Source organism: Hippopotamus amphibius, chromosome 3, assembly GCF_030028045.1.
Source record: "Hippopotamus amphibius kiboko isolate mHipAmp2 chromosome 3, mHipAmp2.hap2, whole genome shotgun sequence".
NCBI classification, from domain to species: domain Eukaryota; kingdom Metazoa; phylum Chordata; class Mammalia; order Artiodactyla; family Hippopotamidae; genus Hippopotamus; species Hippopotamus amphibius.
This window is the reverse complement of record NC_080188.1, coordinates 123,956,712-123,979,933: the sequence shown is the minus strand read 5'-3', so window position 1 is coordinate 123,979,933 and position 23,222 is coordinate 123,956,712. Positions and strand designations below refer to the sequence as shown.

The following is a 23,222-nucleotide window of genomic DNA, read 5'->3' as shown; positions in this document are numbered from 1 at the left end:
CACCCACAATGAGATTTATTAGTAGCTTTACATATGTCATTTGAAAACACAAGCTTCTGTTTCACACTGGGTTTGTCTTAAATTACTCATATTTGAAAAGCTTTTCATAATTAATTAGCCAAGATACTGGGAATACAATTTTTATTTTATAGTGGTTCTTTGAATGTATACACATTTTGAGAATTGTTTATCTTGTTACTTGCACTTCAATTTTGAAATGTTTACAATATTTTACATTATATATGCTAACTGTTGAAAATATGAAGAGAAAAATTGCAAAGAAAAAGTAATACTCACTTATGATTCCACCATTTAAAGGTCACCACTTTTATCCTTTCAATGAATGAATTTCCAAAGAGGACATAATCTTTCTATTTGCTAGTGTTTTATCATGACAAATGTATCATGTATTAAATATAGATAGATAGGTAATAGATAACTCTTCCTGGATTTCTTTTGTTTTCTGGTTACATATGCTATGTTGTTCTAATTTTTATAAATTTATTTAGAGTTCACCATCTACTCCTCCACCATCTATTCCTACTACTCCATCTACATCCTAATTCCATGGTGCCCCTTTGTTTCTGAATCATTTGTCCATTGAGAATTGATAAATATGAAGCTTTTCCAATTCTTCTCCTAAATTGGATTGTGCATGGAAGTACATGTTCCTTGTGCTCTATATTTAATTGCAAACAGTGGCATAACCGTAAATGAGATTTATTTTCCCTGTATGTTTTTCTTGCTAGCTTGCAGCTATAAAGGAAAACTCCAGTTTTCTTCCTTCTTATTATTCTTTACCTCACCAGTCAGTTCATGAAATCCACTTACAGTTTTGTCACTTTTATATAGGAATCTTTTTCATTTATTTTTCTTGAGAAATTTTTGCTGGGAAAACAAAACAGAAACAGCCAATCAAACAACCATTCAGATAATTAACATACACATTAAAATACAGAAAAAATAAAAATAAGCTTGGGTTCCCTACATGCACAAATATAAACTGATCCTATAATCATCAGCTTTTATGATCCAATAAAACCCATGGGGGATTGACACTCATGCTGCAAAAGGCTCTGCTGCCTGTGCAGACCCAAGAAAGCAGTTTAAAGGTTGCTACTCTCACATGGTCTCTTTAGATCTCTGGCCTATGACATTTTTGGAAAGCCAAGAGGTGGATTGAAAATCTTACGGGAACTACCCATCATGGGTTGAATTATGTCCTCCCCAAATACAAATGCTGTAGTCTTAACTCTCAGTATATCAGAATGTGAGATTATCATATTTGGAAACAGGGTTGTTGCTGAGATAATTAACTATGATGAGGTCAAACTGGAGTAAGATGGGCCCCTTATCCAATATGATGGTGTCCTTATAAAAAGGGGCTCTGTGGACACAGAGGCATTCCAGCGAGATGCCATGTGAAGATTGGAGTTATGCTGCCACAAGCCAAGGAACCACCAGAAGCCAGGAGAGACCTGGAACAGACCCTTCCCTAAGGCCTTCAGAGGGAGCACAGCCCTGCAAATAACTTGAGCCTCCAGAACTGTGACACAATAAATTTCTGTTGTTTAAGTTTCTCAGTTTGTGAAACTTTATTATGAACACCCTGGGAAAATGATATATCATTTTTCTTATTTTAAAAAGCTTTTACCATTTTCTTATTTTCCCTCTTCTCAATCTTTCCTTTACTTGTGATAGCAAAATTGTATGACTCTTACAGGCATATACATAAGATTTATTTCTTTATTATCTTTCAAAGATAATCTTTAACTTTATGAGAACTTCCTAACATTATGCCTTCACTGACCATTTCATTTGTTTCCCCTTCATATCCCAAGGTCTTATGGATCTGACAATCATGAAATACAGTCATGGGGGCAGGTAAGTTGTGCCCTCACAACAGAGCTAATTACCATTTCTTCAGCACCAAAACTAGCAGTGAGAACAGGGCAGAGGGGATCTCTGCAGTCTAGACTGGAGCTCACAGTGGGGAGAAATGACCTTGCCACTCATGAAGGCAATGGCCCAAGGTGGAAGTATTCCAGGCAAGTCTCAGCCTTCCCAGTGATCTGAGGGACCCACTCGATGTTTTGTCTTTCTTACCCACAGATTCAAAGCACACAGTCCCTCCCAGAGAATGGCTAGAAGGTTTACTCACTTATTTTCCACATCCTGCATTTTGTCAGGCAGAGGCAGATTTCTGGTTTCAGGCTGGAAAATGACAACAAGACTAACAATGATGGGAAGGACTCCATAGATGATCCAGGGCAGAGTGGGTAGGTACACCACTAGGGTCATCAGTAGGGGAGCCAGTGCTGCCCCACACCTACTGGCCATTGTATCTAATCCCAAACCTTTTTTCCTGAGGGGTAAAAAGCAACACATAATATTGATAATTTGGTAAAAACCCACACATGAAATTGTGACATATTATTTTGACTTCATTATGGAAGGTAATAAAACATATTTGCCAAACAAATGGAATTGATGACAAAGACTTGTTTGTGTGATTTGCTCCGTGATTTCTTTAGCTGTCTTTGTCTGGGTCAAAGTGTATTAAGATCCATTTTCATCTCTTTAAACAGAGTGGTACACACTACACCTACCCTGACAAGTGGTCCAAAAATTTGATGAGAGGATGCATTGAAGTACTTCTCAGCACAGTACATGGTGCCAAATCAGCTTTTTCAATACACTTTGGCTATAAGTTGTATTAATATGTTACTACTATTACAATTACAAATGGTTTATTATAGTTAATAGATCTTATTGTGCTAATTCCTGCAGTAAGCATCAGTTAGCAAAGAAAGTCCTACTCTGGGCCCTGGCAGAGTACCCATAAACTCTTATACCTGAGGAGACTGGGGATGAGTTCAATAGTGTGGACATTAACACTGGTGATAGAGGCGGCAACAAAGCTGATTCCCACACTTGCCAAAGTCACACGCAGAGTCTGCATTTCTGGAGAGGGGAAGACCAGTGAGGTTAAGAAATCTGGGCTGAAGGAATCAGCATCCACCAAATTTAGTCAGGACAAGAAAAAATCTAAGGCATATCTGTATTTTTTTAAACATATTGTAGCAAATTGTACAGTTGCAGAAAAGTGTACATGGAGTGCTTGATAAACTAAGAAATGTAAAATTTTCAACATAGGTGGTAAAAAGTACATAAAATTATCTGGATTAATTACAGCAAATCTCTGCATAGCTGAGATTTACCAAAGAAGAAGAAAAGGTGAGTGTGGCAGAAATTTGCTTTCACTTACTCTGTGCAGTACCTGCTATATCCTTATTATAGAAGGCCGGACTGTCATGTGGACAATTACTGAGTCTAAGACTCAGCTCTAGCCTTGATGACTTTGCAATTAAAATGCAGGATGTAAAGTGACCAGTCATCCGGATTTTCCTGGGAATTATAATATTTTAGCAATGTAGGAATTTCATTGGTAAAATCAGGAAAGTGCCAGGTAAACACTAATGAGTCAGTTGACCTGGTGTAGATACAGCATTGCCATGGGGTGTATGTGGTATGAGAGAGTAATAGAAGGACAGGACTACTCTGTTAATGGACAGGCTGGAGAGAAGCCAGATCTACATCAAAGTTAGACATAATGACACAACGACAGAGAGTTCCATTTGGAAAAAAAGGTCAGAATTTAGGAACAACTGAAAATTTTTAGAGAATCAGTTTTCTGCACAATATACAAAGAAGTCTAATTATAGCCTTATATTTTAGAAAGAACTCTATAGTACTGTAGTAAGCCTGCATCATTAATGGTATTTTGAGGAGCAGAGTCTACCAATCTCTAATGCTGTGAAGTGTATTCTGGTACTGGGAGATGTTGAAGCATAGTGCCCACTAAGTTTCTCCTACTCATTACATATTATCATTCTATTAACATATAAAGCAATCTAACAAATAATGGACATGAATTTTAAAATGCTTAAATTCTTCATCCTGCTATACACCCTACCACTACAAAAAGCAGGATTTTGTTTGTTTGTTTTCTGGAAGATTCCTGTAAGCAAAAGCTGAGTCATGGTAATGTATCACCACACACACATGTGGATACATAAAGATGGCAAAGTAGACTAGCATCAAAGCTGGTAATGAAGAGCCTAAAAAGAGGGAGTGACCATACTGTGTCCTCACTTGGGGTATAATTGCAAGGCCTCACCCCTCTATGCTTGTTATTAGAAGTGTGAATGGACAAAAGGCAAGTGAACAAGGACTGTCCTAGAGGAAGGGTGAGGATTAAATGGTACCAGTTTCTGGATACTTCTAGGGTGTGAAGAAGATAAATATATATCTGAGCTGCCCCTTACAGACCTTTGGCTCTTTTCCCAACAACTTAGTAGCAGAATTTCTCATAAACCATCAGATTGGTTTGGGGGAATACTTAGCTCTTAATTGGGACCTTTCTTTGCTCCTGGCTTCAGAAAAGTGGGGCCAATAAAATCCCTGAAGGATGGAAAAAGACACTTCCTTTTCCCAAAATGCAGTCTTCTCTCACCTTGGGGTACAAACGTGTTGGCCAAAATGGAAAGTCCCACCAGGAACATGATAAGCATCTGGCTTGGTCAACGGCCCATGTGATTCAGTGCTAAAAGTGCAGGACACTGGGCTGAGGCCATGAGAGCTCCAAAGATTACCTGCAACAGGAAAATATTGCTCCCAAAGTGCTGTAGATTGATGATGATGCCGTAAAAGGGTATTGTGCTTCCAAATCTATAGTGTACAAAAGAGGAAAGACACAAACCATAAGAGTTAAAGCTTAGGGGCTGCAGTTGATTATATCACCCAGGCAGCCAATGGTCAATGTTACAGAATAAAGACCTAGTCTGATTTGTATAATACTTCATCTTAAGGTGATAAAGATACCTTAAAAATTACATGGCTGTACACAAAAACGATATTCTTTCTGTCATTCTTTTGTCTGAGTCCCTAAACGCATAGTTGGCAATGAGAGGAAAACCTAATCTGACTCAATCACCATACTGTATGGTATAGAGAATTTGAACAGAAAAGGCTTAAAACATTTAAATTAGGGGAAGGCTTTATTTTTGAGGGTTGTCAGTATCCTCTGAGTCCTTGCTCTGCTCTACAACCCAAATACTGTGTAGAATTTCCCTCTTCTAACTAGTGATTAAAGTTGCAAAGAGACTACCTATGTCTCTTTGACCTGGGAGCAGCGTGTCCTGGGGTCTAACACAATTCTGGGAAATTTATATTTCATATCTGATTTCTTACAGCTAAGAGAAAGTGTAAAAAATTCATCAAAAAAAAATGCACAACTGTACCATAGGAAATGAAATCAAGGGTTCCCGCTGGGGATGTACAATTTACCCAGAAAGCATCTACGGGAAAGGAGTCCCCTTTATGTGTCTACTGCACCCAGCGAGAGCTAGATTTAGATATTATGGCAGAAGAAACCATCACAGATCATAGCAATTGCAAGCACAAAATTCCTCTCCTTTTCTTTCCACTCTAGTTGTCTAGGATTCAGAAACATAAGTCTATGTCATAGTGGACATGCAAAAGGTGAAAATGCACAGTGCAATGCAGTGAAGCAGCAGTCCACTAGTATATGCGCAGGAAGAGTTAAAATATAGAATTCAATGGTTACATTCTTAGGTTTGGCAGTGCGTCTATATTTTCCTGTATGTTATTTTTTAGTAAGTCTTCAACAATTCAGAATTATATTTAAAATTTATCCTCCTGACTCTACCAAAGTAAGTGTTCATATCTCCCCAAGAGATAATATACAAGAATGGGACAAGAGATAAATGAACAGGAAGCAGAGAAACACATCAAGTTTGCTAATCAGAGAGATAGAGAGAGAGATGATGATGAAGAGGGAGAAATTATGAAGCCATACTCCATAGGATGTCCACTAACATAGAAGCACATACATAAATTGAGGTGTATTCGTCGAATTGAAACTAAAACACCAGGGAGGAGAACAAACTACTGTTATATGCAATAGAGTGGGTGAATCTTCATGCATGAGCATAAGGAAAGGAGACTGTCACAGAACCATTCTATCATTTACATCATGTGAAGGTCAAGATCAGGCAACACTCCTCTGAGGGTGATGGATCACAACTATTTTAAGTTTTTTGCACAGGAATGGGCAGTGAGGAGGAAATGAGAGTGGCAGTGGTGGCGGTGGTGACGGTCATCATTGTATAATGTAATTCTGAGGAATTAGGATTTTTCTTGTTTTGGATGCTGGTTACATGTTTGCATACTGACATTCATTAATCTGTATATATTCATGATATTTTCAAGTTACTGTTTGCAAGATTAACTGCAATTAAAATGGAAAGAAAAATGTAGAAAATTAAATACCAAATTCTACACTGAGAGAAAATTCTCATTATCAATTTCTGGTGAAGAGACTGGTAGTGAGATATGACATCATTAACTCTTCATCGTACAGTCAGTTCTACATGAGTCTTTTTTTTAACCCTTTGACTATCTCCAAATGTAGCAATTAATTGGTGTGTTTTCCTTATCATTTTTTCTCCAAATAAGCCCCTTCCTCTCATGACACTGTTGTAACCTTTGAAATAAATAGATTCATATCTCCACTCTTTGAACATTGGCATGAACTATGTGAAGCCCACCTCACAAAGAGCAGAAGACAGATCCCTTTATGCAGGTTGGATGTGTGGAACAAGTCAAACACAGTAGTTTTGGTTTGTGCTGCCTCCATCTCCTCCTGTTTGGTAGCTCTCAAAACCTTCAACAACAGACATGTGTCATTTGCCAACATAGTGCCAGGGTTTGTGGTGAGCACTGGCACCCAATAGGACCAGAATGATGTGTTCCCTTTCTTTCTAGTATAACAATAGTATACAATACAAGCAATAGCAGGTATGAATGTGATACAAAGAAGGATCTAAGGTGTTAAAGGAGATTCCAGAAAATTAGACAACAACAATGCTCTTTTGAAAATGTGGTCACAGAGGGGTCAGGGCATACAGGAGAGTACACAGGCTATAGATTCAGAAGAGGAAGTAAACTAAAAGCAGCAGTTTTACAACAGGTGATGCTTCTTTTCTATCAGATGGCCATGAAAGACGAGGAAACTGAGCTTGCATTCTCAACCAGTTGCCCTTGTTAGAAAAGCAGTTTGTCTATCTCAATAAGGAGAAGGCAGGTGTCAGTTTATGTCTTCCCTCCAACCCAGTAACCACCTTCCTGTTCTTGCCCACCTCCATGTTCAGGGTTGCTTCAGTATTCTCTATTCCATTTCTATGTGGAATGTTTTTAAGTTCCTTTAAGCCCTCATCTGGTTTATTGTTGATAATCAGCCACCGAGCAGACTCCACCAGCCACCTGAAGAAGGAAGAGGACACAAGTGCAGTCAAATCTCTCTTGCTTATTTGTGATTTGATTATTAATAATAAATTTGTTTTGCATTCCATCCGCAATCCACCATATCACTTGAGTTAGGAATAGAAATCATAGTCTTTCATACAAATACTAGGAAAATATGAGGAAGATAGCTCCATGCAGTTCACTTGTAAGCTGTAGTACATGCAAACTAATACAGGCTTTGGAGTCAAATTTCCTGTTTACTCAGCAGATTCTCCAAGAAGCTTATGAGGCTTATGCTTGAGAGTACCCAACGAGTATTATTCTCTTCTAAAGATCATCATTGGGAGGAAGATCAAGATGGTGGAGTAGGAGGATATGGGCTCACTCCCTTTTGCAAGAGCTACTGAATTACAACTAACTGCTGAACAATCATCAACAGAAAGACACTGGAACTCACCAAAAAAGACACCCCACATCCAGAGGCAAAGCAGAAGCCACAATGAGATTGTAGGAGGCGAGCAATCGCATTAAAATCAAATCCCATAAGTGCTGGGTGGGTGACTCACAAGCCGGGGAACAATTATACTGCAGAAGTCCATCCACTAAAGTGAGGGTTCTGAGCCCCACGTCAGGTTTCCCAACCTGGGAGTCCAGCAATGGGGGAAGGAATCCCCAGAGAATCAGACTTTGAAAGCCAGCTGGATTTGATTGCAGCACCTCCACAGGACTGGGGGAAACAGAAACTCCACTCTTGGAGGGCACACAAAAAAGTGTGCTCACCAGGACCCAGGAAGAAGGAGCAGTGACCCCATAGGAGACTGAGCCAGACCTACCTGCTGGTGTTCGAGGGTTGCCTGCAGAGGTAGGGGGGCAGCTGTGGCTCACCAAGGAGATGGGGGCACTGGCAGCAGGGATTCTGGGAAGTGGTCATTGGTGTGAGCTCTCCCAGAGCCCACCATTAGCCCCACCAAAGAGCCTGTAAGCTCCAGTGCTAGTTAGCCTCAGGCCAAACAGCCAAGAAGGTGGGAACACAGCCCCACCCATTGGCAGACAAGGAGATTAAAGTGTCACTGAGCTCCACTCACCAAATTGGATTAGTCTTACTGAGCACTGCCCACCCAGTCCTACCCACTATCAGTCCCTCCCATCAGGAGGCACCCAGGAACCTCCTAGATGGCTTCCTCCACAAGAGGGAAGACAAAAGTATCAGCAGTATTTTGTCTTGTGGAACTGAAAACCACAGCCACAGAAAGATAGAGAAAATGAAAAAGCAGAGGACTTTGTACCAGATGAAGGGACAGGATAAAATCCCAGAAAAACAACTAAATGAAGAGGAGATAGGCACCCTTACAGAAAAAGAATTCAGAATAATGATGGTGAAGATGATTCAGGACTTTGAAAAACGACTGGAGGCAAAAATCAAAAAGTTTACCAAAGATCTAAAAGAATTAAGGAGCAAACAAACATTGATATGCAACACAATAACTGAAATGAAAAATACACTAGAAGGAACCAATAGCAGATTAACTGAGGCAGAAGGGTGATTAAGTGACCTGGAAGACAGAATGGTGATAATCACTGATGCAGAAAAGAATAAAGAAAAAAGAATGAAAAGAACTGAAGACAGACTAAGAGACCTCTGGAACAATGTTAAATGCACCAACATTCACATTATAGGGGTCCCAGAAGGAGACGAGAGAGAGAAAGGACCCGAAGAAATATTGGAAGCGATTATAGTTGCAAACTTCCCTAACATGGAAAAGGAAATAGCTACCCAAGTCCAGGAAGTGCAGAGAGTCCAGGCAGGATGAACCCAAGGAGAAACATGCCAAGACGTATAGTAGTCAAACTGACAAAAATTAAAGATAGAGAAAAGGTATTAAAAGCAACAAGGGAAAAATGACAAATAACATACAAGGGAACTCCCATAAGGTTAACAGCTGATTTCTCAGCAGAAACTCTGCAAGCCAGAAGGGAGTGGCACGATATATTTCAAGTGATGAAAGGGAAGAACCTACAACCAAGAATACTCTACCCAGCAAGGATCTATTCAGATTCGATGGGGAAATGAAAAGCTTTACAAACAAGCAGCAGCTAAGAGAATTCAGCACCACCAAACCAGCCCTACACCAAATGCTAAAGGAACTTCACTAAGTGGGAAACATAAGAGAAGAAAAGGACCTACAAAAACAAAAATGAAACAATTAAGAAAATGGTAATATGAACATGCCTATCGATAATTACCTTGAATGCAAATGGACTAAATGCATCAACCAAAAGATACAGACTGGCTGAATGGATAAAAAAACAAGACCCATCTTTATGCTGTCTACAAGAGACCCACCTCAGACCTAGGAACACATACAGACCGAAAGTGAGGGTATGGAAAAAGTTATTCCGTGTAAATGGAAATCAAAGGAAAGCTGAAGTAGCAATACTCATATCAGATAAAATAGACTTTAAAATAAAAAGTGTTACAAGAGACAAGAAAGGACATTACATAAAGATCAAGGGATCCATCCAAGAAGAGGAGATAACAGTTATAAATATATATGCACCCAATATAAGAGCACCTCAATACATAAGGCAAATGCTAACAACTATGAAAGAGGAAATCAATAGTAACACAATCATAGGGCCGGAGTTTAACACCCTACTTACACCAATGGAGTGATCATCCACACAGAAGATTAATAAGGAAACACTAGCTTTAAATGACACAATAAATCAGCTTGATTTAAAAGATATCTATAGGATATTACATTCAAAAACAGCAGATTACATGTTCTTCTCAAGTGTACAAGGAACATTCTCCTGGATAGATCACATTTTGGGTCATAAATCAAGCCTTGGTAAATTCAAGAAAATTGAAATCATATCAAGCATCTTTTGCAGCCACAACGCTATGAGATTAGAAATCAGTTACTGGAAAAAACTGTAAAAAACACAAACACATGGAGGCTTAACATTATGCTACTAAATAACCAAGTAATCACTGAAGAAATCGAAGAGGAAATCAAAAAATACCTAGAGACAAATGGCAGTCAAAACACCATGATTCAAAACCTATGGGATGCAGCAAAGGCAGCTCTAAGAGGGAAGTTTATGGCAATACAATCCTACCTCAAGAAACAAGAAAAATCCCAAATAAACAATCTAACCTTACATCTAAAGAAACTAGAGAAAGAAGAGCAAACAATACCCAAAGTTAGTAGACAAACTGGGACATTTGTAGAGATATGGATGGACCTAGAGACTGTCATACAGAGTGAAATAAGTCAGAAAGAGAAAAACAAATATCGTATATATTTTTTTTATTTTTTTGGGGGTACACCAGGTTCAATCATCTGTTTTTATACACATATCCCCGTATTCCCTCCCTTCCTTGACTTCCCCCCCCTCGAGTCCCCCCCACCCTCCATGCCCCAGTCCTCTAAGGCATCTTCCACCCTCGAGTTGGACTCCCTTTGTTATACAACAACTTCCCACTGACTATTTTACAGTTGGTAGTATATATATGTCTGTGCTACTCTCTTGCTTCGTCTCAGTTTCCCCTTCACCCACCGCCCCCTCCCATATCTCGAGTTCTCCAGTCCATTCTCTGTATCTGCATCCTTGTTGTGGTCACTGAGTTCATCAGAACCATTTTAAGATTCCATATATGTGAGTTAGCATACAATATTTGTCCTTCTCTTTCTGACTTACTTCACTCTGTATGACAGATTGTAGTTCTATCCACCTCATTACATATAGCTCCATCTCATCCCTTTTTATAGCTGAGTAATATTCCATTGTATATATATGCCACATCTTCTGTATCCATTCATTTGTTGATGGGCATTTAGGTTGCTTCCATGTCCTGGCTATTGTAAATAGTGCTGCAATAAACATTATGGTACACGTTTCTTTTGGGATTATGGTTTTCTTTGGGTATATGCCCAGGAGTGGGATGACTGGATCATATGGTAGTTCTATTTGTAGTTTTTTAAGGAACCTCCAAATTGTTTTCCATAGTGGCTGTACCAACTTACAGTCCCACCAACAGTGCAGGAGAGTTCCCTTTTCTCCACACCCTCTCCAACATTTGTGGTTTTCAGACTTTGTGATGATGGCCATTCTGATTGGTGTGAGGTGATACCTCATTGTGGCTTTGACTTGCATTTCTCTGATGATGAGTGATGTTGAGCATCTTTTCATGTGTTTGTTGGCCATCTGTATGTCTTCTTTGGAGAAATGTCTATTTAGGTCTTCTGCCCATTTGTGGATTGGGTTATTTGCTTCTTTGGTATGAAGCTGCATGAGCTGCTTGTATATTTTGGAGGTTAATCCTTTGTCCGTTGTTTCATAGGCAATTATTTTTTCCCATTCTGAGGGTTGCCTTTTAGTCTTGTTTATGGTTTCTTTTGCTGTGCAAAAGCTTTTAAGTTTCATGAGGTCCCATTCATTTATTCTTGATTTTATTTCCCTGATTCTAGGAGGTGGGTCCAAAAGGATCTTGCTTTGATGTATGTCATAGAGTGTTCTGCCTATGTTTTCCTCTAGGAGTTTTATAGTGTCTGGCCTTACATTTAGGTCTTTAATCCATTTGGAGTTTATTTTTGTGTATGGTGTTAGGAAGTGTTCTAATTTCATTCTTTTACATGTTGCTGTCCAATTTTCCCAGCACCACTTATTGAAGAGGCTGTCTTTTTTCCATTGTATACTCGTGCCTCCTTTGTCAAAGATAAGGTGCCCATATGTGTTTGGGCTTACTTCTGAGTTCTCTATTCTATTCCATTGATCGTCCTTTCTATTTTTGTGCCAGTACCATACTGTCTTGATCACTATGGCCTTGTAGTATAGTTTGAAGTCAGGAAGCCTGATTCCACCAACTCCATTTTTCCTTCTCAAGATTGCTTTGGCTATTCGGGGTCTTTTGTGTTTCCATACAAATCGTAAGATTTCTTGCTCTAGTTCTGTGAAAAATGCCATTGGTAATTTGATCGGGATTACATTGATCTGTAAATTGCTTTGGGTAGTACAGACATTTTCACGATGTTGATTCTTCCAATCCAGGACCATTCTATGTTCCTCCATCTGTTTGTGTCATCTTTGATTTCTTTCATCAATGTCTTAAAGTTTTCTGCATACAGATCTTTTGCCTCCTTAGGCAGGTTTATTCCTAGGTATTTTATTCTTTTGGTTGCAATGGTGAATGGGAGAGTTTCCTTAATTTCTCTTTCTGCTCTTCCGTTGTTAGTGTATAGGAATGCAAGAGATTTCTGTGCATTAATTTTGTATCCTGCTACTTTACTAAACTCATCAATGAGTGCTAGCAGTTTTCTGGTAGAGTCTTTCGGGTTTTCTATATATAATATCATGTCATCTGCAAAGAGTGACAATTTTACTTCTTCTTTTCCAATTTGGATTCCTTTGATTTCTTTTTCTTCTCTGATTGCTGTGGCTAAAACTTCCAAAACTATGTTGAATAATGGTGGTGAGAGTGGACACCCTTGTCTTGTTCCTGTTCTTAGAGGGAATTCTTCCAGTTTTTCCCCATTGAGAACAATGTTGGCTTTTGGTTTTTCATATATGGCTTTGATTATGTTGAGGTAATTTCCTTCTATGCCCATTTTCTGGAGAGCTTTTATCATAAATGGATGTTGAATTTTGTCAAAAGCTTTTCCTGCATCTATTGAAATGATCATATGGTTTTTATCCTTCAATTTGTTGATATGATGTATCACATTGATTGATTTGTGTATATTGAAGAATCCTTGCAACCCAGGGATAAACCCCACTTGATCATGGTGGGTGATTTTTTTAATGTGCTGTTGCAGTCTGTTAGCTAGTATTTTGTTGAGGATTTTTGCATCTATATTCATCAGTGATATTGGTCTGTAGTTTTCTTTTTTTGTGACATCTTTGCCTGGTTTTGCTATCAGGGTGATGGTAGCCTCCTAGAATGAGTTTGGGAGTGCTCCGCCTTCTGCAGTATTTTGGAAGGGTTTGAGAAGGATAGGTGTTAACTCTTCTCGAAATGTTTGATAGAATTCACCCTTGAACCCATCTGGTCCTGGGCTTTTGTGTGTTGGGAGATTTTTAATCACTGCCTCAATTTCTGTACTTGTGATTGGTCTGTTCGTGGTTTCTATTTCTTCCTGGTTCAGTCTTGGAAGATTGTATTTTTCTAAGAATGTATCCATTTCTTCCAGGTTATCCAATTGATTGGCATATAGTTGCTTGTAGTAGTCTCTCATGATCTTTTGTATTTCTGAGGTGTCCGTTGTGACTTCTCCTTTTTCATTTCTAATTCTGTTGATTTGCATCTTCTCCCTTTTTTTCTTGATGAGTCTGGCTAATGGTTTATCAATTTTGTTAATCTTCTCAAAGAACCAGCTTTTAGTTTTATTTATTTCTCTTATGGTTTCTTTCCTTTCTTTTTCATTTATTTCTGCTCTGATCTTTATGATTTCTTTCCTTCTGCTCACTTTGGGGTTTCTTTGTTCTTCTTTCTCTAGTTGTTTTAGGTGTAAAGTTAGGTTGTTTATTCGATCATTTTCTTTTTTCTTAAGGTAGGACTGTATTGCTATAAACTTCCCTCTTAGAACTGCTTTTGGTGCATCCCATAGGTTTTGGGTTGTTGTGTTTTCGTTGTCATTTGTTTCTAGATATTTTCTGATTTCCTCTTTGATTTCTGTAGTGATTCCTTGGTTGTTTAATAGTGAATTGTTTAGCCTCCATGTGTTTGTATTTTTGCAGCTTTTTTCCTGTAATTGATATCTAGTCTCATGGTGTTGTGATCTGAGAAGATGCTTGATATGATTTCAATTTTCTTGAATTTGCTGAGGTTTGATTTGTGACCCAAGATGTGATCTATCCTGGAAAATGTTCCATGTGCACTTGAGAAGAAAGTGTAGTCTGTCGTTTTTGGATGGAATGTCCTATAAATATCAATGAAGTCGAGATGGTCTAATGTGTCATTTAAAGCTTGTGTGTCTTTATTTATTTTCTGTTTGGATGATCTGTCCATTGATGTAAGTGGGGTGTTCAAGTCTCCCACTATAATTGTGTTACTGTCGATGTCCCCTTTTATAGCTGTTAGCATTTGCCTTATGTATTGAGGTGCTCCTATATTGGGGGCATAGATATTTACCATTGTGATATGTTCTTCTTGGATGGATCCCTTGATCATTATGTAGTGTCCTTCCTTGTCTCTTTTAATAGTCTTTACTTTCAAGTCTAATTTGTCTGATATGAGTATTGCTACTCCAGCTTTCTTCTGACTTCCATTTGCATGGAATCTCTTTTCCCATCCCTTTCCTTTCAGTCTATATGTATCCCTTGGTCTGAAGTGGGTTTCTTGTAGGCAGCATATAGAAGGGTCTTGTTTTTGTATCCATTCAGCCAGTCTGTGTCTTTTGGTTGGAGCATTTAATCCATTTACATTTAAAGTGGTTATTGACATGTGTGTTCCAATTCCCATTTTCTTGATTGTTTTGGGTTTGTATTTGTAGGTGTTTTCCTTTTCTTGTGTTTCCTACTTAGAGAAGTTCTTTTAGCACTTGTTGTAAGGCTGGTTTGGTGGTGCTGAATTCTCTTAACTTTTGCTTGTCTGGAAAGCTTTTGATTTCTCCCTGAAATCTGAATGAGATTCTTGCTGGGTAGAGGATTCTTGGCTGTAGGTTTCTCTCTTTCAGGACTTTCAGTATATCCTACCATTCCCTTCTGGCCAGCAGAGTTTCTGTAGAAAGGTCAGCTGTTATCCTGATGGGTTTTCCCTTATATGTTGTTTGTTGCTTTTCTCTTGCTGCTTTTCATATTTTTTCTTTGTGTTTAATTGTCCTTAGTTTGATTAATATGTGTCTTGGTGTATTTTTCCTTGGGTTTATTCTGTATGGGACTCTCTGTGCTTCTTGGACTTGGTTAATTATTTCCTTTCCCATGTTGGGGAAGTTTTCCACTATAACCTCCTCCAATATTTTCTCAGACCCTTTCCTGTTTTCTTCTTCTTCTCGGATGCCTATAATTCGAATGTTGGTACGTTTAAGGTTATCACTGAGGTCTCGGAGACTGTCTTCTAATCTTTTTATTCTTTTTTTTTTTTCCTACTCTGTGGCAGTTATTTCCCCCATTCTCTCTTCCAACTCACTTATTCATTCTTCTGCCTCAGTCATTCTGCTGGTTATAGCATCTAGAGTATTTTTAATTTCAGTTATTTTGTTATCCATTGCTGTTTGTTTTTCTGAGTTCTTATGAACTGTTTCTTGTACTTTCTCTAATTTGTTATCGAGATTTTGTATCATTTTTACTATCATTACTCTAAATTCTTTTTCAGGCATTTTTCCTATTTCCTCCTCATTTATTTGGTCTTGTGGGTTTTTTTCCTGCTCCTTTGCCTGCATGGTGTTTCTTTGTTTCCTCATGGTTGTCCAAACTTTTGGGGTTACTTGTCCTGGCGATAGAGGTGTTTATAGAAGACTGTCCAAGCCTCAGACTAATGTCCAAGTATTGGATTAATGAATATTAAGTCTAGGAAACACATACATGTATAAGACACACAATTACTGAATCCGTTAGGACATAAGGCTCTGGAAAGACTTGACAGAACCCCAGTGTGCTATCAGATATTCAAAGAGAAACCCAGCAGAAATTGACAACTGAAACAGAACAAATCAGAGACTAAAGCAAAAGCAAACAAACAACAAATAACACCCTACACATACAAACATCAATCCAGGGAGATTTTGTAAGCTAGGATCAAATATAGAAAAGAGCTGGAGTACCACTAGAGAGAATGGAGATTCTCAGAATGTAATTAGACAACTGTACTAAGAACTAAGATAAAGACAAAAGCCTAATATTAAATACCAAGGCAGTGCGTCATCTGGAGAATAGAGCAAGGAGTCTGAGCAGATGGATAGTGTTACTTATAAGTATGTTAAGATAAAATAAACTTAAAAAGGCTGGAAGAAAGGGGAACAGAAGAGCATAATGTGGTTGGAAATATGTAAATAAAAAGAAAGGAATAGAAATGTATTAAAGATAGGGATGAAAGGAAAGTATGAGAGATATTTTGTCCGTACTACCAAAAACTTAGCTAGATATAGAAGTATATAAAAAGGCAAAAAAAAAAAGAATAAAAAATATCATTAAAAAATTATGCTATAAAACTTGTAGATCCCTTAGGGCTCAGATCGTATTTAATAAATCAAAAAAAAAAAAAAAAAAAAAAGAGAGAGAGAGAGAAGGAAAAAAAAAAAATCCAGAACTGATCCCAGAATGGACCAGTTCAATAGGTATTGATACTACTATTTCTGTTTCCTTAGAGTCTCAGCTGTAAGTGTCCTTCTCCTTGCCTTGGGTTTTTTTTTTTTTTTTTGCGTTATTCTGTGACCAGCAGTGGTTCCTTTATTGTTTGTCTGTAAGCGTGGGTATGTGGGGAGGGAGAGGGTACAATAGTGGCTCCTTCTCCTGGGAGTGAGCGAGCAGTGGCGCACTGTTGCTTCAGTCAGGCTTGGAGGTGCCTGCTGCAGAGGGTGCTGGTGGCTCAGGCGTAAACAAAAAGTCTTAGAGTTGGGCCTCTCTTGGGGTTTTTTCTTTTTGATGCTTTTTTTTTTTTTTTTCTCTCGGCAGCCTCCCTGCTGCTGGCGTTGCAAGCGGTTTTAATCTAGCGCCACCAGAGTGCCTGAGGGTGCTCGTTATCCCTGAGGGCCTTAGGTGGCCCACAGGGTGTCTCTCCACTGCCTGTTGCAGAGATGCCGAAAGAGAGGGAGAGGCTATGGCCGCGGCTCCTCCCCCCCGCCCGTGAGCCTGCAGCCTCCAGCCGCCATCATGGCCGGGCACCTCTCAGGGACGGGCACTCCTCTCTGCCGCCCTCCTCCCTCCTGTCCTCTCTGTCTGTCACCCTACCGGCAACAATGTTTCTCACCCTGAACCAGCTCTCTGGTTCCCACGCTCCTGCTCCTGGACCCTCCGTTCAGCCACGGATCGATGTCTCGGTCCGGGAACGCTGAGCTGCCCTGCGTACCCTCCTTATGTTTCTCACTCCCTCCCGTCTGCCACAGCTCCGCTGCTTCACCCTCTTTGAGCCGTCGTAGATGCCTCCCTACCGGCTATGTCGGGCTCCCCGCAGCCCTTTCTGGTGTCCAAGGCCGTCTGCTGGTGTTCAGCTGGTTCTCTGTGGGAATTACTGCATCCTTCCGTGCATTCCCAATGCATCTGTGGAGAGGGATGCACTCCACATCTCTCTACTTCGCCGCCATCTTTTCTCTCCCAAATATCATATATTAACACATATATGTGGACTATAGAAAATTGGTACAAATCAACCAGTTTGCAAGGCAGAAATAGAGACACAGTTGTAGAGAACAAACATATGGACACCAGGTGGAGAAAGTGGGGAGGGTTAGGGGGAAATGAATTGGAAGATTGGGATACCAAATTGTACACTCTGAATATATGCTGTTTACTGTTTGTTAGCTGTATCTCAATAAAAGTTCTTAAAAAAATAGATAAAGCAACAACTGGAAGGTAGAAGAACTACAATAGCCAAAGTGAAGAGGTGCGAGAAAAAAAAAAAAAGTAGGAAAGAAAAATGAAAAAGAAAAGCCAGAAAAGTCCTTGGCTGTAGAGGTAAGGCTTAGTCAGGAATGGAGTTTAGGCAGTGGGTGGGGTCTTACTCATAGAAAAGGCCCTGGGGGCTATGGGGAACGCAGCTTAGGCCCAACAGGCAGAGGGGCCCAGGAATGCCTCTGGTCCTGAGGGCAAAGAACCAGGGCCAGATACCCAGCAGGCTCCCTGGGCCCAAGTTGGTGGGAGAAAGGATACACACTTCCTCCAGTCCTCTGATCTCAGAGGGTCCCTCTCCCTTGACCACTCTTCTTCCCTGCCCCCTCCTTCCTATTCCCCTGGGACCCTCACGGCTAGAGGGGCCCTGGAAAGTAGAAGACCAAACCTGGACCCCCAACAGTCTTCCCGGTTCTAAGTGGGCTAGGGAAACACCTGCAGCACTTCCCCAGATTTCCCAATCTCAGAGGGACCCTGTCCACCTCTCTTCTTCCCCCTACCCCTGCCATTTGCCTAGGTCCCAAGAGCCTGGAGAGGGCCCTGGAGTGTGAAGGACCAGGTCTGTGAGCCCAGCAGTCTTCCCAGGGCTAGTGGGCAGGGGAAATGCCTTCCTCACCTTTGATCCTCCAATCCCAGAGGGCCCCTTCCCCTACCTGCCTCTCCTCTTCTCCCTGCTTTCCTCCTACACCCACTAGGACCAAAGCAGCCTAGAGGGGCCCTTGGAGCACTGAAGACCAGGCCTGGGAGCCCAACTGGCTTCCCAGTGCCAAGACGTTAGGGAGATTTTCCATGGCATCTCCCCTGATCCTCTGGTACCACTGTCAGCCTCTCTTCCTCTTCCCCTCTCCTCCTTCCCATGCCTATAGGACCCACGCAGCTGGAGAGAGCTCCAGAGAACAAGGGGCCAGTCTCAGGAGCCCAGCAGGTCCCCCGGGCCCAAGTGGGCAGGGGAAGGCCCTCCACACCTCCCCTGGTCCTCTGATTCCAGAATGTGCCACTACTAGTCTGCCTCTCCTCCTCTTCCCTGGCCTCCCTCCTACACTCCCAGGACCAATGCATCTCAGAAGGGGCCCTGGAGAGTTGGAGACCAGGCCTGGGGGCCCAGCAGGCTTCATGGGCCAGTGGGCAGGGGAAATGCCCTCTCACCACCTGGGTCCTGCGATATCAAAGACCCTCCCCACCAATCCACCTCTCCACCTCTTCACCCCTCCTCCCTCCCTCCTACACCCCTAGGACCCAGGCAGCTGGAAGGGGCCTTGCAGGGTGGAGGACCCCGCTGGGGAGCCCAGCAGGCCTCCAGGCCAACCAGGCAGGAGAAACCCAGATGTACTGCCCCAATTCCCCTAGACCTTGAATGTCTCTCCAGGCAGGAGCCTACCCCCTCACTCAGCCACCCCCCAGTGGCACTGGTCCTGTCCGGCTACCACTTCTCCACCCCTGTGACCTCCCCAATGTCCTACCAGGTCGCTCAGGGGTTCCTCTGATCTCTTTGGGCCTCAGGTCCCCCACAAGCCTCTGACAACTGACCTAGATGTGGGGAGACACAAACTGCACGTCTTCCCACACCACCATCTTGACTCCGCCCTGGCAACTGGTTTTTTTTTAAGTTTTTTTTAAAATTTATTTTCTTTCTTGCTTGCTTGCTTGCTTGCTTGCTTCATTTATTTTATTGGCTGTGTTGGGTCTTTGTTGCTGCACATGGGCTTTCTCTAGTTGCAGCAAGCGGGAGCTACTCTCCATTGTGGTGCGCAGGCTTCTCATTGCGATGGCCTCTCGTTGCAGAGCATGGGCTCTAGGCACATGGGCTTCAGTAGTTGCGGCACATGGGCTCAGTAGTGGTGGCGAACAGGCTTAGTTGCTCCGTGGCATGTGGTATCTTCCTGGGGCAGGGATGGAACCCATGTCCCCTGCATTGGCAGGCGGATTCTTACCCACTGCGCCACGTAGGAAGTCCCTGGCAACTGATTTTTGTATGTTGATTTAGATCCTAAAACATTACTGAATTCATTTATTAGTTCTAGCTCTTTCTTTTTTGTTGTCTTCAGAGTTTTCTGCGTATATCATCATGTCATCAGCAAACAGAGGTAATTTTACTCCTTCCTTTCCAATTTGCATGTACATTCATTATTCCTTTTTCTTGCCTAATTGTTCTACCTAGGACTGCCAGAACTGTGTTGAATAGAAGTGACAAGAGTGGGCATCCTTATCTTATACTGTATGTTAGAGGGAAAGCTTTCAGCTTTTCACCATTGAATTTTAGCTGTGGACTTTTCATATATGGCTTTTATTGTCTTGAGGCAAGTTTCTTCTATATTTATTTTGTTGAGAAGTTTTATCATGCATGGATGTTGAATATTGTCCATTTTTTCAGCATCCGTTGACATGATCATGTAGTTTTTATCTTTCATTCTGTTAACATGGTGTGTGATGTTTAATGATTTGCATATTTTGAACCATGCTTGCATTCCTGGGATAGTGCTACCTTTGCTTTCTCTCCTAAATGATGGTATGTTGTGTTTTTGTTTTTGTTTTCCTCCTGCAGTTTTAAAATTCTCTTTTGATTTCCTCTTTGACCCAATGGTTTTTCAAGACTTTGTTAGTGTCTACAAATTTGTTAATTTTCTCACTTTCTATAAGTATCAATTTTTGTTTCACTCCACTGTGGCCTGAAAAGATACTTGGAATGATTTCAATCTTCTTAAAATTTGAGATCTTGTGGAGATGTGATTTCTGAGTCCAGTCCAGAGAGCTCTGTGGCAACTAAATGGCATTCATCACGAGTCTAATTCTACATGTCTATAAGTCCCTGGGAACCAAGGCAACCCACAACAGTATAAATTGTATATTGGGAAAACTCAATAAAGATTTCTTTATGAAAGAATTAACCATAAACTGTGAAACACCACAGAAGTAGGGCAGCAGTGATCTGGAGACTCACCTGTCTGAGAGATGGCCATATATGAGGCCCCCCCACCCCAGCATTTCAGCCATGAATAGAAATTGAACCAAACATTTCTGTGACTGATAATCACATACTAGGTCCCACTGGAAGAGAAAGAAACCAGGACAGAGGGAGCTTCACAGCATCTTATATCCCTCAATATTCACTCCAATAGCCCTCAGTGTGCACACTATCTGTCTTCCTTTTACTACATTTACTCATCTGAATCTTTCAAGTTAAGATTAAGCACGGCTTTCTCTGCAAATCCTCAACTAAATCTTCTAGGTTATACCAGGGCCAACCTTCATACTCACTTAACACTGCATAACTCTAAATCTTTTTTTTTTTTGGTCTGTTTGTTTGTTTAATATTTATGCCTGGATTTTACACCTAGAGTGAAATACAGTCTTATCTATTTCTCTGACAAGTAGCAAGGCATGGGATATTCTTAAATTAATACAAATATTTTCAGTTGAGAGCAAGGTCAAGAACACATGACCAAGAATAATTTTTCAAACATGATATCATGCACTTACTCATCTAATCATCATTCTTCACACTAAATTTAAAGCTTTACGATTGTATCATTTACGTCTAGATGGTTGATTTCACTGTACTCAGTTGCAATGTAAGTTCTTGGCAATTCAAAAGATAAACAGTCACTATTTGTTGGAAAAATGAAAGAGAATTTGTATACCCTGTCTAAAGAGAAACTGAAGATTTGAACAGTGTCTATTTTGTGTTATTCTAAACACCCAGACCATGCATTCACAGGAGGTAAATGGGGCCTTTACCTCAGTCACAATGGTGGAAGAGAAAGAGCTTCGGTCATACATCCAGCCATCCACACAGGGCTCCGTGTCCAGGTCAGTCATGTTGGGGATGGTCCTGTTCAGGTGAAGGAGCTGCCACTGTGGGAGGAGAAAGCGATGACATTTCTCTGGCTTCAAGTTTGAATCCAATGGGGTGGAGATTCTCAGGAGAACATCAGGGCTGAGGATCCCAGTGCCATTATCAGAGACAGTGTCATTATCAAGGATGGAGACCCAACAATGATGACCAGGAATGGCTGCAATGAAGTTCTCCAACAGTAGTTGACATGATGTTATTATGATAGAGGAAAGACCTAAAACCATGTGAAGGATCTGGAATTTCCCAAGGCCACCAACTTTATCCAGGAGCTCCTCAAAGGCCATTGTGAACAGGTGATCCTCAAGTGGAGGCACAATGTTGTTATGGAGATGAGTTCAAGGAGAGAAAAAAAGTTTTCTTTCATGAATAGACACTAAATCTATTAATCACAAAAGGTTCTTATTAGTGGGTCTCATCACCTCATTACTGCTACAGAGCAGTAGAAGCAGTTTCCCCAGTCTTTTTGGAATCAGGACGTGTTAATTTTTAGTAAAGTCATAGAGAAAATTATTTACCAAAGATGCTTCTATCTGATGAACAGTAAATCTGTTTAAAGGTTTACTCTCTCAATGTGCTATCCTCAGGATGATTCTGTAAAGTCAACATTGGACTTTGGCATGTACATGATCTCTAAATAATCTAAAATAAGCTTGGTACACAGTCTTCAGTCATTTTCAGAAGGTGGAAATTAAGAGACATAGAAATGAACTGCTTTACAATTTTTCTGTGGAAAGAGCAGAAAGCAAGCGTTTTTCTGGTTTATTCTGACTTTACAGTAAGTAACAAAATATAATCCTTTGTTTTTAATTAAAGCAAAGAGGAATCTGGTGCAATTACAACCTTGTGGTAACAATATTTTGCTTTACTTTAAATAACACAAGGACCTCACAATAATTTTAGATTCCTTGAAATAAAGATGGAGGATAAAGGCAGTGGTAAACTCACACAGCATTTATTTTCCCAGGTTCACTTATATACTTACAGAATATATTTGAGGATCTTTATGTGCTAGAGTCAGAATCCTGATGAATTCATAATTTTATCATTATGAACTCATAATTTTATCATTATGATTTTTTTCATTATGAATTTTCTCATTTATCTCTGGTAATGCTGTTGTATTTCAAGTATATATTTTATTTCATTTTTAAAAATTTTTATTGGAGAATAGTTGCTTAACAATGTTGTGTTAGTTTCAGGTGTTATCAAGTATATATTTTCTCTTATGAATATAGCCATTCCAGGTTTGCATGCTATAACTTTCGAATTCTTTGTGTGTTTCAATAAAATATTGATTGAGATTATTCATGTAGTAGTAAAAAAAAAAGTAATATAAGGAGAAACTTTGTACATTTCACCCAGTTTCTGCAACACTTGCAGAGTTAGAGTAAAATAACACCATGAGCTTATTGATACTGATAAAATGTACTAATCTTATTTAAGTTTACTGACACAGTTTACCTGCATTGCATGAGTGTATTTTGTACTATTT

General features: G+C 40.2%; 1 pseudogene; it reads right to left on the bottom strand.

Moving 5' to 3' along the window:
- Window positions 1-827: 827 nt before the first annotated feature.
- On the bottom strand, window positions 828-22,014 carry LOC130848780 (solute carrier family 22 member 10-like; annotated as a pseudogene).
- Window positions 22,015-23,222: the final 1,208 nt, after the last annotated feature.